The sequence below is a fragment of the Sphaerodactylus townsendi genome, linkage group LG06, assembly GCF_021028975.2.
Source record: "Sphaerodactylus townsendi isolate TG3544 linkage group LG06, MPM_Stown_v2.3, whole genome shotgun sequence".
In the NCBI taxonomy this organism is placed as follows: domain Eukaryota; kingdom Metazoa; phylum Chordata; class Lepidosauria; order Squamata; family Sphaerodactylidae; genus Sphaerodactylus; species Sphaerodactylus townsendi.
In genome coordinates, this window is record NC_059430.1 from 129,499,021 (window position 1) to 129,512,951 (window position 13,931).

The following is a 13,931-nucleotide window of genomic DNA, read 5'->3' on the forward strand; positions in this document are numbered from 1 at the left end:
CCAGGCACAATTCAAGGTGCACCTATAAAACGACATTTTGGCGCTCAGTAAGCATTTGGCTGGCCATGCCAGCAGGGGCTGATGGGAATTGTAGTCCATGAACATTTGAAGCGCCAGAGTTAGACACCTCTGATTTAGATGGTCAACGAATGCACCAGCCAGTGCGACTTACCTGATTACCTAGAAAGAGCGTCAGTGGCCTTCAGGGGCAAACAGGTTGGAAGAATGTTACCACTGGCAGTTCTTTTCCTTTGGGCCACAAATGAGTGGCAAAGGTGAGTTAGTAACTTGTGGGAAAGGGGGAGGCTAAATTTGCGAAGCTGGTGCACATACCCTGTTTCCCCGAATATAAGACATCCCCGGAAAATAAGACGTAGTAGAGGTTTTGCTGAAGTGCGAAATATAAGGCATCCCCCAAAAGTAAGATGTAGCAAAGTTTTTGTTTGGAAGCATGCCCGACGAACAGAACACAGAAATATAAGACATCCCCTGAAAATAAGACATATGCATCTTTGGGAGCAAAAATTAATATAAGACACTCTTATATTCGGGGAAACACGGTATCCAGGAAAACATACTGAGAACAAACCAAACACTGCTTTTCACTTTCATGACAACTCGAAGGGAAAAGAATCATTTATTTTATTATTCTTTAAAAAAAACCAACAGTTTGATGATGTGAGCCCTTGTTGGTGGAGATTTGGAAGAGTTACTCCCCCCCAAATCACAGGCACCCATAACCCCAAATGTTCAAGCCCCCTCCCCAACAGAAAGGATTCCAAAGAAATTCCAGCGTTAGAATGTACAGTACATTTGCATATGCAGATCGTCATCTGATACAACCCCCCTTCCCCTTTTTCTATTCAGGGGGCAAGAAAAAGAAATGTAATTTAAAATAATAATAATAATAATAAAACAAGCCCAGTGTATTCCAGTTGCACAGCTGCAGTTTTCCTTACAAAAAAGTACCTTGTTTGCCCCTTAATTAACTGAGAGCCATTATTGAAGGCACGAAAAGAAGGCCGGCTGTTTTTCACGCGCTCCCCACCCTCCCGGCCAGAAGAAAGCGTTCCTCTTTCACACTTGTGCACGGATGGAACAGGCGTGAAAATCAGCAACCGGCGGGGTGCGTGTGTGTGTTTAATGCCTTCCTACATTATCACCAGCACATAAACTTCCACATGAGGGTAACTGAAATACACAAGTCCGGGTGAAAGGACAGACCTTCGCTTGCCATTTTACGTGCGGCCCACCCAAATTGGTCACCCTGTTTTGCCAAAACCGGCAGCTACTGTGGCCCGGAACTCCCTGGAATAAAGAGGCACCCTGAAAGAACGTCCCCTCCCCTGAGATTCTAGAAGTCATTCAGATATAAGACATTTTTTTTGTCTTGTGAGTCATGCACACAGATAATTTGAGGGGGGGGCACATACAATGACCTCTTTTACCCATAGATAAGCAGATAAGCAGCCCCAGATATGTGTGTGGGGGAGGGGGGGAGAGAATCTAGACCAAAACAACAATCCTGCAATACATTGGCTGTGCCATGAGAAAAATCAGCAGACCGAGCCCTGGCCCACGAGTGCAGGAGAGAGAGAGATTCTTTCCCATCCCACAAGACGTCGGCTGGCGCTCCGGGCATTTTGTGGGCTGTAAACGGGATTATCCGCGCCGCCTAAGCAGATGGCTGCCGTCTGACTTTGATTCCCTCTGATTCGACGCGATCGGCGGGAATCCGATCACCGGATTCCCAAAGTGCAAAAGCAGATCCGTGGGAATGCCGCCAAGCGTGGCAGGAAAAAGCAAGAGAACCGCAAGAGGAATGCCACTAATTCCGCCCGGGCACACAAACACCCACCCGCCCCCGTTTTTAAGACATACATTTTCTGGCACTCAAGCCTTTCTAAACGTGGTTAACTGCAATTTGTGAAGGGGAGGAAAGAGACATCCGAGCAGGGAGGGGAAGAGGAGAAAGACCGCCGTGGCATATTGCTCAGCAAAGGTAAGAGAGGGTCCTGCGTTCAAAAGGTGGAATTGAGGCAAGACCAACCAAGTGGCCGTGTGTGTGTGTGTGTGTGTGTGTGTGTGTCAGCGCAGCAAAGACAGGCTGCAAAGACAAACGCCAGTTCTGAAAAGTGCAGAGGACGGAGCCCTCCCAGAGTTGGCTGCAAGAGTTGGCTCTGGAGCTTAAGGCAAAGGTGCCGCTCCGGGCTCCCACGTGATGGGAGCCAACGGCAACCCTCGACTCGCGAGAGGGAAGCAGTTGCTGGAAATGCGCCTTCAGCCTTTCACAAGCCCAGCAGAGTCACTTCCCCCCCCTCCCACCGGCGGGGGGTGGTGGGGAGACGCCTTGTGGGAATTATGAGTCAGGCTTTCTCGAGAGGAGCTCACGCCCAGGCAGCGGGGCCACGGCGGCTGGAAAGAGGGCGTGCGATTTGGTTTTCTGCAGGGACAGTACATGACTCAAGTCTTGCTAGGCCCCGAGTGGGGGTGGCGAGCTCCCTCGCTGCCTTCCCGCTTAAGGACCACCCCACCCTCGAAGGTAGCCGGGCCGATTCTCTGCCCTTCTTGCAAAGGGAATCGACACACAGGTGCAAAGGAATATGTGTGGAACAAGAGGTGGGCTGATGCCCAGCATATTTGGGGGGGGGGCAAGGAAAAATACTGCCCCACTGCAAAAATCACAAGTTCAGAGTCCGCCCCGCCCCAAATGAACGGTCCATCTGAGAACTAGGTAAGCGGAACGGGGCAGCTGACATCCATCGTTATCGTTTTCAGATTGCTCTCCTGGCTGCTTAGTCTCCGCCTGCCGTGTTTCAGAACAGTTTCAACCCCCCCGCCCCTCCCCAATCCTCTTTGGGGATTTCCAAAAGAAGCCCAATTTTTTGAAAAAATCAGACGTGGCCACGCCTGAGCGGATCGGGTGTGTTCGCATCTTGATAAGGTAGAGCAACCGACCAAGCGACCGGAGACAAAAGCGTTTCGTGCCCCTGTTAAAGTGACAGCTGTATTTCTGTTTGGGGGGAGGGGGGAGATTCCCTACCCAGCCCCAAGAACCTGCCAGGTTCTGACGTGGAGAAGTCCTCGCTGGCAAAAGACAACAGATGGAGTCTTGTATGAAGAAGAGTCCTCAGATTCCCTTCAGCCAAACAGTTGTGGTAAGGCAGGGGTCTTCAAACTATGGCCCTCCCGATGTTCATGGACTACAATTCCCATCAGCCCCTGCCTGCATGGCCAAGTGGCAGGGCTCATGGGAATTGTAGTCTATGCACATCTGGAGGGCCATAGTTTGAAGATCCCTGTTGTAAGGGAAGAGGGAAGAACAGGACATTAGAAGACGAACAGGGAGGGGTTTTTTTTGGGGGGGGGAATGAAAACGAAAACCACGAATCCCTGAGCAGACCACTCCGTGCCGATATGCCCAACTCAATATTAAAATCAGAAATTGGGGCGGGGGGGGGGGGGGGTACTTTGATGGAATTTTACAGCATGGTAGGGAAATGTCACAACTTCTCTCTGGGCCTCGCTTTAAAGTGTGTGTGTGTGGGGAGAAGGGGGGGGGGGGCAGAAGCAGGCATTTGAAAAAGGGGAAAAGGAGAAACCCCAACCAGGAAACGCTCCGACACTTCTCTGCACGTCTGCAAAAACCCACTTCCGTCTATGCCCACGATTCCGGTCATGCCACCAGGCACATTACATACCCTGTAGATTAAATGGTATCTAGTAAAACAATAAGATTAGAAATGTATAGTCCACGCCCATGAACAGAGAACCGGTTTCTCCTTCAACCCACGCTAGGAAGGTACGTTTCCCAGGGCGGGCGATTGGCCGTCAGCCCTTTCGTCTGAGCTCTGGAATGGAGAAAAGGTGGCCCAGAACTAGGGCTAAAATACTGGCTGGTAGTCCTTTCCTGGGATAGCTGGAATGATCGGGTGTGTGTGTGTGTGTGTGCCCTGGGTGGGCGCATCTGGAGCAAAGCACGTCATCCAAAGCGGAGAGGCGAAAAGAGGAATGGGACCAGGGGAGAGTTTCTGTGCCTGGCAGGAAAGATTTTACAAAGGAAAGGGGAGAATGGAAACGGACTCAAGACTGGTTTAGCCCTGCTTCAAAAGTCCAGGGAACCCGCAAAGGAACACAGAACTAAGAAACCCATCTGAAATGCCAAGGGAGGGGGGCAGAATTGCTGTGGGGGTGGGGGCGAACCAGAGCCAACCCGGCCTCCCACCCACCCTCCCTTTCCAAGGTGGCAACCTGTCGCCTCTGAAAGGGAGTCGCTTGGGAAGAATTTGGGAAGGGAGTAAAGCACAGCTCTGATTAATGGCTTTTTGTCAGCCCCGCTCATCTTTATACTGGGCGAACTGGTTCCGTAGGGCGTGCACATCCCCGCCTACTGCAAGCAGGCAACTTTGGCAGATTGAACAAGTCAAGAGAGAAGAGCAAAAGGGAAAAAACAGAAGAAGGTAGTTCCAGCAAGAAGCGTTTCTGGGCCAGGTCCCACACAAGCGAAGCATCCCAGCCAGCGGACATCCCTTTCTACACTCCCTTGTCGATCTCCCTCTCCTTACCAATCTCCTAGCAGAGAACAGTCTCCAAGAAGCCTACTAAAAGCAAAGGAGGTGGGATCCTGTCGATCCCTTCAGTAGGCAGAAGCTCTTTCCTCCAGCAGAAAGGAGTCTTCCCCCACAATACAAGGGGATCCCCGTGGGATCCAACGAGCAGAGCCCATATCCAAGGATGGACTCTGGTAGGGAGAAAAATCCTCACCCGTAAATGGTCCCCAATAGTCCTCCCCAGCCCCTAAACAAAGGCCCTGGAATTAAGGAGGAGTCGATTCGTATTGCTTATAGCTCAACCAGATTTCTCTACAAATATCGCTCATCTGTCAAGCCAAGACCACTACTTGGTCACCACAGGCTGGAGAACCACAGGGGAGGGGAGGGTGGGCAGCCGGAAGCCCAGCTGGTATTCATAGGTAGCTTCCAGCTACGGGGGGGGGGGAGCAATCTCCCCCACCTCCACCTTCTCTCTTGTTCGAGGAAAACACAAAAGCTCCTTCCGATCGGCAGCTGGAAGCAAAGATCCCTCCCAACTTCGGCAGAAGCAACTAGCCACAAGTCATCGTGACGACCTGCTCCCCCCCCAAAATGTTTGGAGAGGTGGGGTGGGGGGGAAGAGACAGAAGAGAGTATATATGTGTATATATATATATATGTATCATATATATGTTCTAGGATTCATTGGTTAAAGAGATTTCGAGTGCGCACGTACGGTACATAAACATAGTACTAGAATTACGATTTGTAGTTGGAAGTAAGCCACATTAAACCTTCGTAAAGTCCTTCTCCCGACGTGGCGCACGACGGCTGGACGTACCAATTTCTGTCCCTAATGCGAGTGAGGCCCAGCTTTTCCTGGATCTCGTGAGGCTTCATGGCGTCCGGGAGGTCCTGCTTGTTTGCAAAAACGAGGATGATCGCATCCCGCATTTCCCGGTCGTTGATGATAGTGGAGCTCCTGCCGGCCCTCGTCGATCCGGTCGCGGTCGGCGCAGTCCACCACAAAGATCAGCCCCTGGGTGCCGGTATAGTAGTGTCTCCAGAGGGGCCGGATCTTGTCCTGGCCCCCTACGTCCCAGACGTTGAACTTGACGTTCTTGTAGGTCACCGTCTCCACATTGAAGCCCACCGTGGGGATGGTGGTGACTGGCTGGCCCAATTTCAGCTTGTAGAGGATGGTCGTCTTGCCGGCCGCGTCCAGGCCCAGCATCAAGATCCTCATCTCTTTGTTGCCAAAGATCTTGGACAGCATCTTCCCCATGGCTGCAGGCGAGCACCACAGTCCATACAAGGCTGGCTTGCGGGAGGGGGGAAGGGGAAGTGGAAACAGGAAAGGAGAAATTACAATCTACGTGGTTGTCTTTTTTTACTCGAGAACCCTCCGCTATCTGCCGTGGGGTCAGAGGATACTTTGAGCGGCCCAAGGAAGTGAGAAGGCATTTGTAAAAACACTGGGGTGGGCTTGATCACCGCAGAGGGGGCAATTTAGCACGTGACACGTGCTCCAGCTTCCTCCTTCCTTCCCCTTGGCCCCCCGCGCCCCCTCCCGATTCCTGCCAGCCACCACCATCTCACGCCAAGCCTCTTGTCTCACCTGGCCTGTCCCCATCTCTTTGCCTTTGGCCCAAATTTTGCTTCCTGTACCCTGCGGAATCTGGTCACAAGGGTCGAGGTCCATTTCACCCAGGTCCCTCGAACAAGCAAGATACCGCAGCAAACCCTGCCCACTTACCAGCGACCAAACAAACAACTCGCATAAACCAAGATAAATTTGCTTTTATTTTCCCTTCAAAACCTTTAGTGGGGTTCAAGCAACCAACACGGGCTGCACGAGGCTTCCGACGGCTCGCGGGCCTTTACTGGCAGGGCTGCCCTTGATCCACGCAGGGCCACACCAGTTAACTTCGACAGACAATGCAGAACGGCCAGCCTTACAAAAAGCCGCTTGCAAATGGAAACAGGAAGGGTGAACTACACATTAGTCAGAGAGAGAATGTTCAGATGTACTCTGTGATGGCCCTTCTCGTCTATACAAGCTAGTGCAGGGGTCTGCTACCTGTGGCTCTCCAGATGTTCATGGACTACAATTCCCATCAGCCCCTGCCAGCATGGCCAATTGGCCATTCTGGAAGGGGCTGATGGGAATTGTAGTCCATAACATCTGGAGTGCCAAAGGTTCGCCACCACGGGTCTAGGATCTCGGCTTGAATTCTGCGTCAACCTTCGTCCACGTACCAGCTGTGTGCTTTTTGCGGCAGGGGCTGATGGGAATTGTAGTCCATGAACATCTGGTGAGCCACAGGTTGCAGACACCTGGGCTAGTGAGATTTCACCACAGAGCCTCCAAGAGACAGCAACATACCCACGGGGTGCACACTGAAGAATTGTGGCCAACAGTGACTTTCTGTTTTAAAGTCAGTTTACTTTGTGTTTTCTATCTATGGTGGTTAACAGCGTTCCCACCACACACATCGCACAGTCTCACCTTTCTATCCCCCCAGCTCTATGGCCAGGCCTTTCTTTAGTGACCAAACAAACCTCCTAACTACACTCCTGCTACTGGCAATAATAGGACCCAGCGATTAAAGTGCTGCTTTAATAAAGCGTCTGGAACGAGAAAGCGAACACATGCACAGTATACAATGAACACCCACAAACAACTGAGACTGAACACCACAAATACAAAGTAATGTACATACTATCATACAAATACAAACGTGCCTAGAAGCACTCTGTAGGACAGATGTAGGCGTCCAGAAAAATGACACGTTGTACGCTGCTTTGTATTTGGGGTGTTCAGACTCAATTGTTGGTGGATGTTCATTGTGTATTGTGCACATGTTCACTGTATGATTCTAGACACTTTATCAAAGCAGCACTTTAACTGTTTGTTGGATCGTATTACCGTGTTTCCCCGAAAATAAGACAGTGGCTTATATTAATTTTTGCTCCCAAAGATGTGCTATGTCTTATTTTCAGGGGATGTCTTATTTTTCTGTGTTCTGTTCGTCGGGCATGCTTCCAAACAAAAACTTTGCTACGTCTCACTTTCGGGGGATGCCTTATATTTCGCACTTCAGCAAAACCTCTACTACGTCTTATTTTCAGGGGCCGTCTTATATTCGGGGAAACAGGGTATTGCCAGCAGCAGTAGCGTAGTGGGTTTGTTTGATCACGGATACTTTCCCGCTACACTTTAGCGTTTTCCTGTTGTTATATTGTTAATCACACCTTTCTTTAGAACGGCCCCCACTTCTCAGTCTTCTTCAAACCACTTCCTTAATTTACAGCTGCCAGGACCCCACCTGTCCAGCACCACCTGCTGTGAGTCCACATCTCTGCCATACCACCGATCTCGCCACTTCTCTCTTTTGCTTTCTCAAGGAGCTCAGGGGTCCTTTCCCCTATTGTATCCTCAACAACAACCTTGTGAGGAGGGCTAAGTTGAGCATCCACGTACCCAGCAACTTGGCAGCATACGAATCTGAACCCAGGTCTCTCAAATGCTCGTCTAAAGCTCTAACCCAGGGGTCTGCAACCTGTGGCTCTAAAGATGTTCATGGACTACAATTCCCATCAGCCCCTGCCAGCATGGCCAATTGGTCATGCTGGCAGGGGCTGATGGGAATTGTAGTCCACGAACATCTGGAGAGCCACAGGTTGCAGACCCCTGCTCTAACCTTATGCCACATGGTCTCAGGGCTTTCCCTGTCCTATTTTGTCACTCTAGAGCAGGGATTCACAACCTTTTTTCACTGGTGTGAAACCCATTGAAGAAGAAGAAGAGTTTGGATTTATATCCCCCCTTTCTCTCCTGCAGGAGACTCAAAGGGGCTTGCCCTTCCCCCCTCACAACAAACACCCTGTGAGGGGGGCGGGGCTGAGAGAGCTCCGAGAAGCTGTGACTAGCCCAAGGTCACCCAGCTGGCGTGTGTGGGAGTGCGCAGGCTAATCTGAATTCCCCAGAGAAGCCTCCACAGCTCAGGGGGCAGAGCTGGGAATCAAACCCGGTTCCTCCAGATTAGATACACGAGCTCTTAACCTCCTACGCCACTGCTGCTCCATTGGCAACCCATTTCCCTAATATTGCGCCCCCATATTAAATAATGTTTCGTGCACCCCCAAACGCTGTGGCCCAAACCCCCGGGGAACTACTGCTCTAAAAGAGACAATGGCATCCCCCCCTGCTCAGTACACCACATGACCTCTTAGGACCGGGAGCTACGATAAATCTTAAGATGTGTAAGAAGGAGCTATCTCTGCACCCTTGGTTTGCATATAATTGCTTACTCCCCCTTCCCCCTCAGAATTTGCCCCTAGGGCAGGGCCTTGAGAACATAAGAACAAGCCAGCTGGATCAGACCAGAGTCCATCTAGTCCAGCTCTCTGCTACTCGCAGTGGCCCACCAGGTGCCTTTGGGAGCTCACCTGCAGGATGTGAGAGCAATGGCCTTCTGCGGCTGTTGCTCCCGATCACCTGGTCTGCTCAGGCCTTTGCAATCTCAGATCAAAGAGGATCAAGATTGGGAGCCAGAGATCGACTTCTCCTCCATAAATCTGTCCAAGCCCCTTTTAAAGCTATCCAGGTGAGTGGCCATCACCACCTCCTGTGGCAGCATATTCCAAACACCAACCACACGTTGCGTGAAGAAGTGTTTCCTTTTATTAGTCCTAATTCTTCCCCCCAACCTGGGCATTTTGACAGAGCAACCTGGGCATTTTGACAGAGCGCGGTGGGTGCAGCCACAAAATGGCCGTGCAAAATGGCAGCCAGAGGAGGAGGAGCCAGCCGTACAATGGGCGCTGCAGCTTATACCTTGGACCACGCATCCTCAAACTGTGGCGGCAGTTCATGGCGGAACAACATTTCTTTAAAAACCTGCACAGTCAATCAGGTCTCCAATGGCCAATCAGAGCCAAAAAATCCCACCTGACCACACCCACTTTGAAACCCTCGGTGGGTACCTGGAAAGGTGTTGGCAGGCGCAACCGTACCCAACGGTGGCATGTTGGGGACCCCGAGGCACCTCTTTCAAATGTTCAACCAGGCATTTCTCATTCAAGTATTAAACTTCTGTCTGGTCCCATGGAGCCTGGAAACTTTCCTTAGAGAAGAGAAGCAATGGACACCCCCCCCCCACCGCCCCGGGTGGTCAGTTTGGCCCGGGGCAGTTGTGCCTCCAAGAGCAGAGGTGGGCAAATTGAGGTCCACACCCAGCCAGTGGGCAGAATTTCCTGTTCGGCTCTCAAGCAAACGGAGGCTGAAGCTAACTGGCGAAGGATCCTCAAAAGAGATGTTCAGTGTATCGTCGAAGGCTCTCACGGCCGGAATCACTGGGGTGCCGTGTGGTTTCCGGGCTGCGTGGCCGTGTTCTAGCAGCCTCCTCTCCTGACGTTCCGCCTGCATCTGTGGCTGGCATCTTCCGAGGATCTGTGGCTGGCATCTTCAGAGGATCCTCTGAAGATGCCAGCCACAGATGCAGGCGAAACGTCAGGAGAGGAGGCTGCTAGAACACGGCCATACAGCCCGGAAACCACACGGCACCCGAGATCCTCAAAAGGGCCTGAAATGGCTTGGGGTCAGAGCAGAAAAGAGCTCAGAACAGGTCTTTCCCCACTTTCAAAGACCTCAAGTTGGACAGGCGAATCGTACAATGGGTCTAACTGGAAAAAAAATTAAGGGCAGAGAGGACGCGGCAGAAAAGGGATCCCCCCCCAAGTCGTGGGGCTTCCGTGGCCCTTTTGGAACGGCGCGGCCCTTGTCTCTGGCCTGCCCAGACGCCTCCGCCACCAGACGGAGAGGAAAGGGAGTCGAAACTCAACGGCCCTGACGCCCTTCCAAGAAAAGGCCAACCTCAACTGGTTTGGGCGCCCCGCCCCATCTGCAAGAGGAAGCCCCAAATCTGCCTCTTCCTCCTTCCCCTCCCCCTGCCCCCAACGGCTACGGCTGAGCTCCATTCATTGCCCGTGTTCCTTTAAGGCCTGCTTTGCTGCAGCCTCGGTTTGCCACGGCTCAGGGGGGAACCCGAAGGAGATTCGGGGGCAGGGGTTGTCTTTGGGGCAAGAAAGGGATCTCTGCAAAGACGTGACGCCACAGAATCCCTCAGACGGAGTTGCCCGTTGCTCCAGGGAAAGGGATCTCCGTCCTCTGGAAATCTGAAAAGCAATTTCCTGTCATCTTGTAATTCTGGGGGGACTCCAGACCCCACAAGGAAATTGGCAACCACACGGCCTTCAGAGGCGGCTCCTGCTTCTCCCACCTGGCCATCCTGCAATTTGCTGCAATGCCCATTTTGCAAAAGGGGGAGGTGGCAGGTGCCGTGCCGAGAAAACCGGAGCCGCCCGGGACATTTCCGACAAGAATCGCCCCGCTGAAACCAACTCGAACCCAGAACTTTCCTCATAACCGGCCCTAACCCTTCCGCCCGCCTCCAAAAGTGGCATGGCACGCAACAAGGAAGGCTGGATCGTGCCCAGAGCGCCACTTCCCCTAGGACAGTGGTGGCGAACCTTTGGCACTCCAGATGTTATGGACTACAATTCCCATCAGCCCCTACAATTGGCCATGCTGGCAGGGGCTGATGGGAACTGTAGTCCATAACATCTGGAGTGCCAAAGGTTCGCCACCACGGCCCGAGGAAAGCATGCCAGTGACCCCCCTGACCACTGGACGGGCGGGAAGGCAACTGACCTGAGCTCTGATCTCCCAGCGGGGACCTGAACTCGGGTCTCCCCAGCATCTGGGGCACCTTGTGACCTCCTCTGCAGCAACAGCCTACCTATGACCCCTGTTTGGCAAGCCAGGTGACCTCGGGTGCCAATCCTCCTGGCACACGCGGGGCGGTGGGGCGCTCCTGGGCAGCAGGATCACCGGATCTCCGCTCAGGAATCCGGTCAGGTTTGAAGGTCAAATTCAAGAGCCGCCACGCGCTCCCCGGAGAGCGCCATTCATTGCAAGCCAGGCAGGGCCATTCAAGCCCACGCCCTGCAGAGGAGAGGCGGGGAAAATTATTAATGGGGGGGGGGGGTCCCTACTCGCTCATCCCCACCCCCGGTCTCCGTGGAGTGCCCCCCACTTCTTTTCTGGGGGGGCTGATCCTGCCGCACGCTCTTTCTCCTGACTTTTCAAGGGCGGGAGAACCGGAAGAAGGGAGTAAAAACTTTTTAAACTTCCAAAACAAAACTTTTTCAAAACTTTTCTAAAAGGGGGGGGGGGGAGGAGAAGAGAAGTTCGCTCGAGCCGGCTGCGGAACAGGTGACAACTGGTGGCCCAGATCTCAACTGGTGGCCCAGATCCCCCCCCCCCCAAAAAAAATCCTGAAAGCTCCTAAAAAGAAATTGAACTGGGAAGTTTGGCGCCCCCGTTTCAGCCAGTCAACCTGTTCCAGATCTCGGGGGGGGGGGGGTTTAAGGAGCGCAGAAGTTTTCTGCTGTTCCAAAATGGCACCCTCCAAGAAAGTTGCGGATCCCCCCCCCACCGCGAGAAGAATCCAGAATCCACCCCCCCGGGCAGGAAAGGGTCCAGATCGGAAGTCACCAACACTGCCCCCCCCCCCATGAAACTGGGTCAAAGAGATCTCGTTTCAAAAGAGCCGGAGGGGGGGGGCAGGAAGGGGAAAAAAGGCGCCCCAGAAAAGCGGGGTCTGCACCACCGAAACAAGCGCCAAACTTCGGATCGGACGGGGGGGGGGGCTCTTTTCCTTCCTGCCCCCCCTACCGCTCAACTTTGCAGCCAAAGCGACGGCTTACTCGCCTCCCACCCCCACCCCCGCCTCCCCGTACCGGCGGCCCCGGGCTCTGCGGGAGCGGAGCTCGAAGGGGCGGCGACCCCCGCCCGCCCATTCAAACGGCTCCGCAGCCCGGGCCGGCGCGTCACGTGCGAACGGAACCCGCGAGAAACACGTGTCGGGAGGGGGATCCGGCCTGGCGCAGCACTCACCTGGCACGAGGCTCCCGGGCCGAGCTCCGAGGCAGCTGCCAGTCCGGCGGGGCCTCCTCCGCCTCCTCCCCTGCCCCAGGCGCGGCCGCCGCTCCTCCTCCTCCGCCGCCGCCGCCGCGTCCAGTGGCTGCTCCGCCCGCCGGCTCCAAGGTCACCCGATCCCGCCGCCGCCGCCGCCTCCGGGCGGACCGAGACCGGCCGAGCGCGCGTCCCGCCGCCGGAGAGGAAGGCAGGCAGGCAGGCAGGCGGGGAAGGGAAGGGAAGGGCGCGGACGGGCTGCGCGCCCCCGACGCCGCCGCTCGGCTCCCTCCTTCCCTCCCGCCCCCGCGCGCGCTCCCGGCCTCTTAAAGGCTCCGCGCCCCCGGGCAGGGCGGCTGGGCCGGAGCTGCGTCTGCCGCGCCGCCAGGAGCCTGCCTCCCCGCCCCGCCCCCTTGCACAACGCCCTGGCGGGGTAGGCCCGGCGGAGACACTGGCGCAGGGAGGGAGGGGTCGGCGCCGGGGCTTTGCTGGCGTTCTCACCACTTGGCCGGAGAGGAGGGGAGCCGGGGGGGGCGGGGGCTGACTCTGGGTTGGGAAAGTGCTGGAGATTTGGGATGGAGCGGGGGGGGGGTTGGGAGGGAGGGAGGGAGGAGGAGGGACCTCTTCTCTATCTTTCATTCATATTTCATATGGAGCAATATTTTAATTGGTGGCACGTCTTGTAAGTTTGATCTGTAACATTTATTGTGGGGCGGGGGGGGGGGCGGGGCTGGTTGCCATAAAAGCCACCCTCCAAAGGAGCCCTTTTATCCAGAGCACAGGTGTCAAACTCGTGGCCCTCCAGATGTTATGGACTGCAGTACCCATCATCCCCTGCCAGCATCATGCTGGCAGGGGATGATGGGAACTGTAGTCCATAACATCTGGAGGGCCGCGAGTTTGACACCTATGATCCAGAGGGAGTGATCTCTTCCGTCTGGAGAGCCATTGCAATTCCGGAAAATTTTCCAGGCCCTACCTGGAAGATGGCAACTGTGGTGTCAAGGGTGACTGCCAACAGTCAAGAGTACACTCTGCACCTGCTCAGACGCACCCATGCGGTATTGCACTACACACAAAAACAAACGCATGTGATTGCAATGGTATTTATTTCGATCATGTATTAATTGTACAAAAATTAAAGGACACTATTTGCAAGATTTTAAGTTATAGCCAGTATATCCCCTTTGGGGATAGGGCGGTATACTAAATTTAAATAATAATAATAATAATAATAATAATAATAATAATAATAATAATAATAATAATAATAATAATAATAAGGATTCTGTATGATTGCACAATTTTTATATGATAGGAATAAATGCTGTTTCAGTTGATTGGCACATACAGTGCTCGTTTTTATTATTATTTTATTATTATTATTTATTTGACTTAATATACCACCCAATCCCCGA

The 13,931-nt window shown here is 53.5% G+C and overlaps 1 pseudogene; it reads right to left on the reverse strand.

Annotated features, from left to right (window-relative positions):
- Nucleotides 1-606: 606 nt before the first annotated feature.
- LOC125434813 lies at nt 607-12,800 on the reverse strand (annotated as a pseudogene).
- Nucleotides 12,801-13,931: the final 1,131 nt, after the last annotated feature.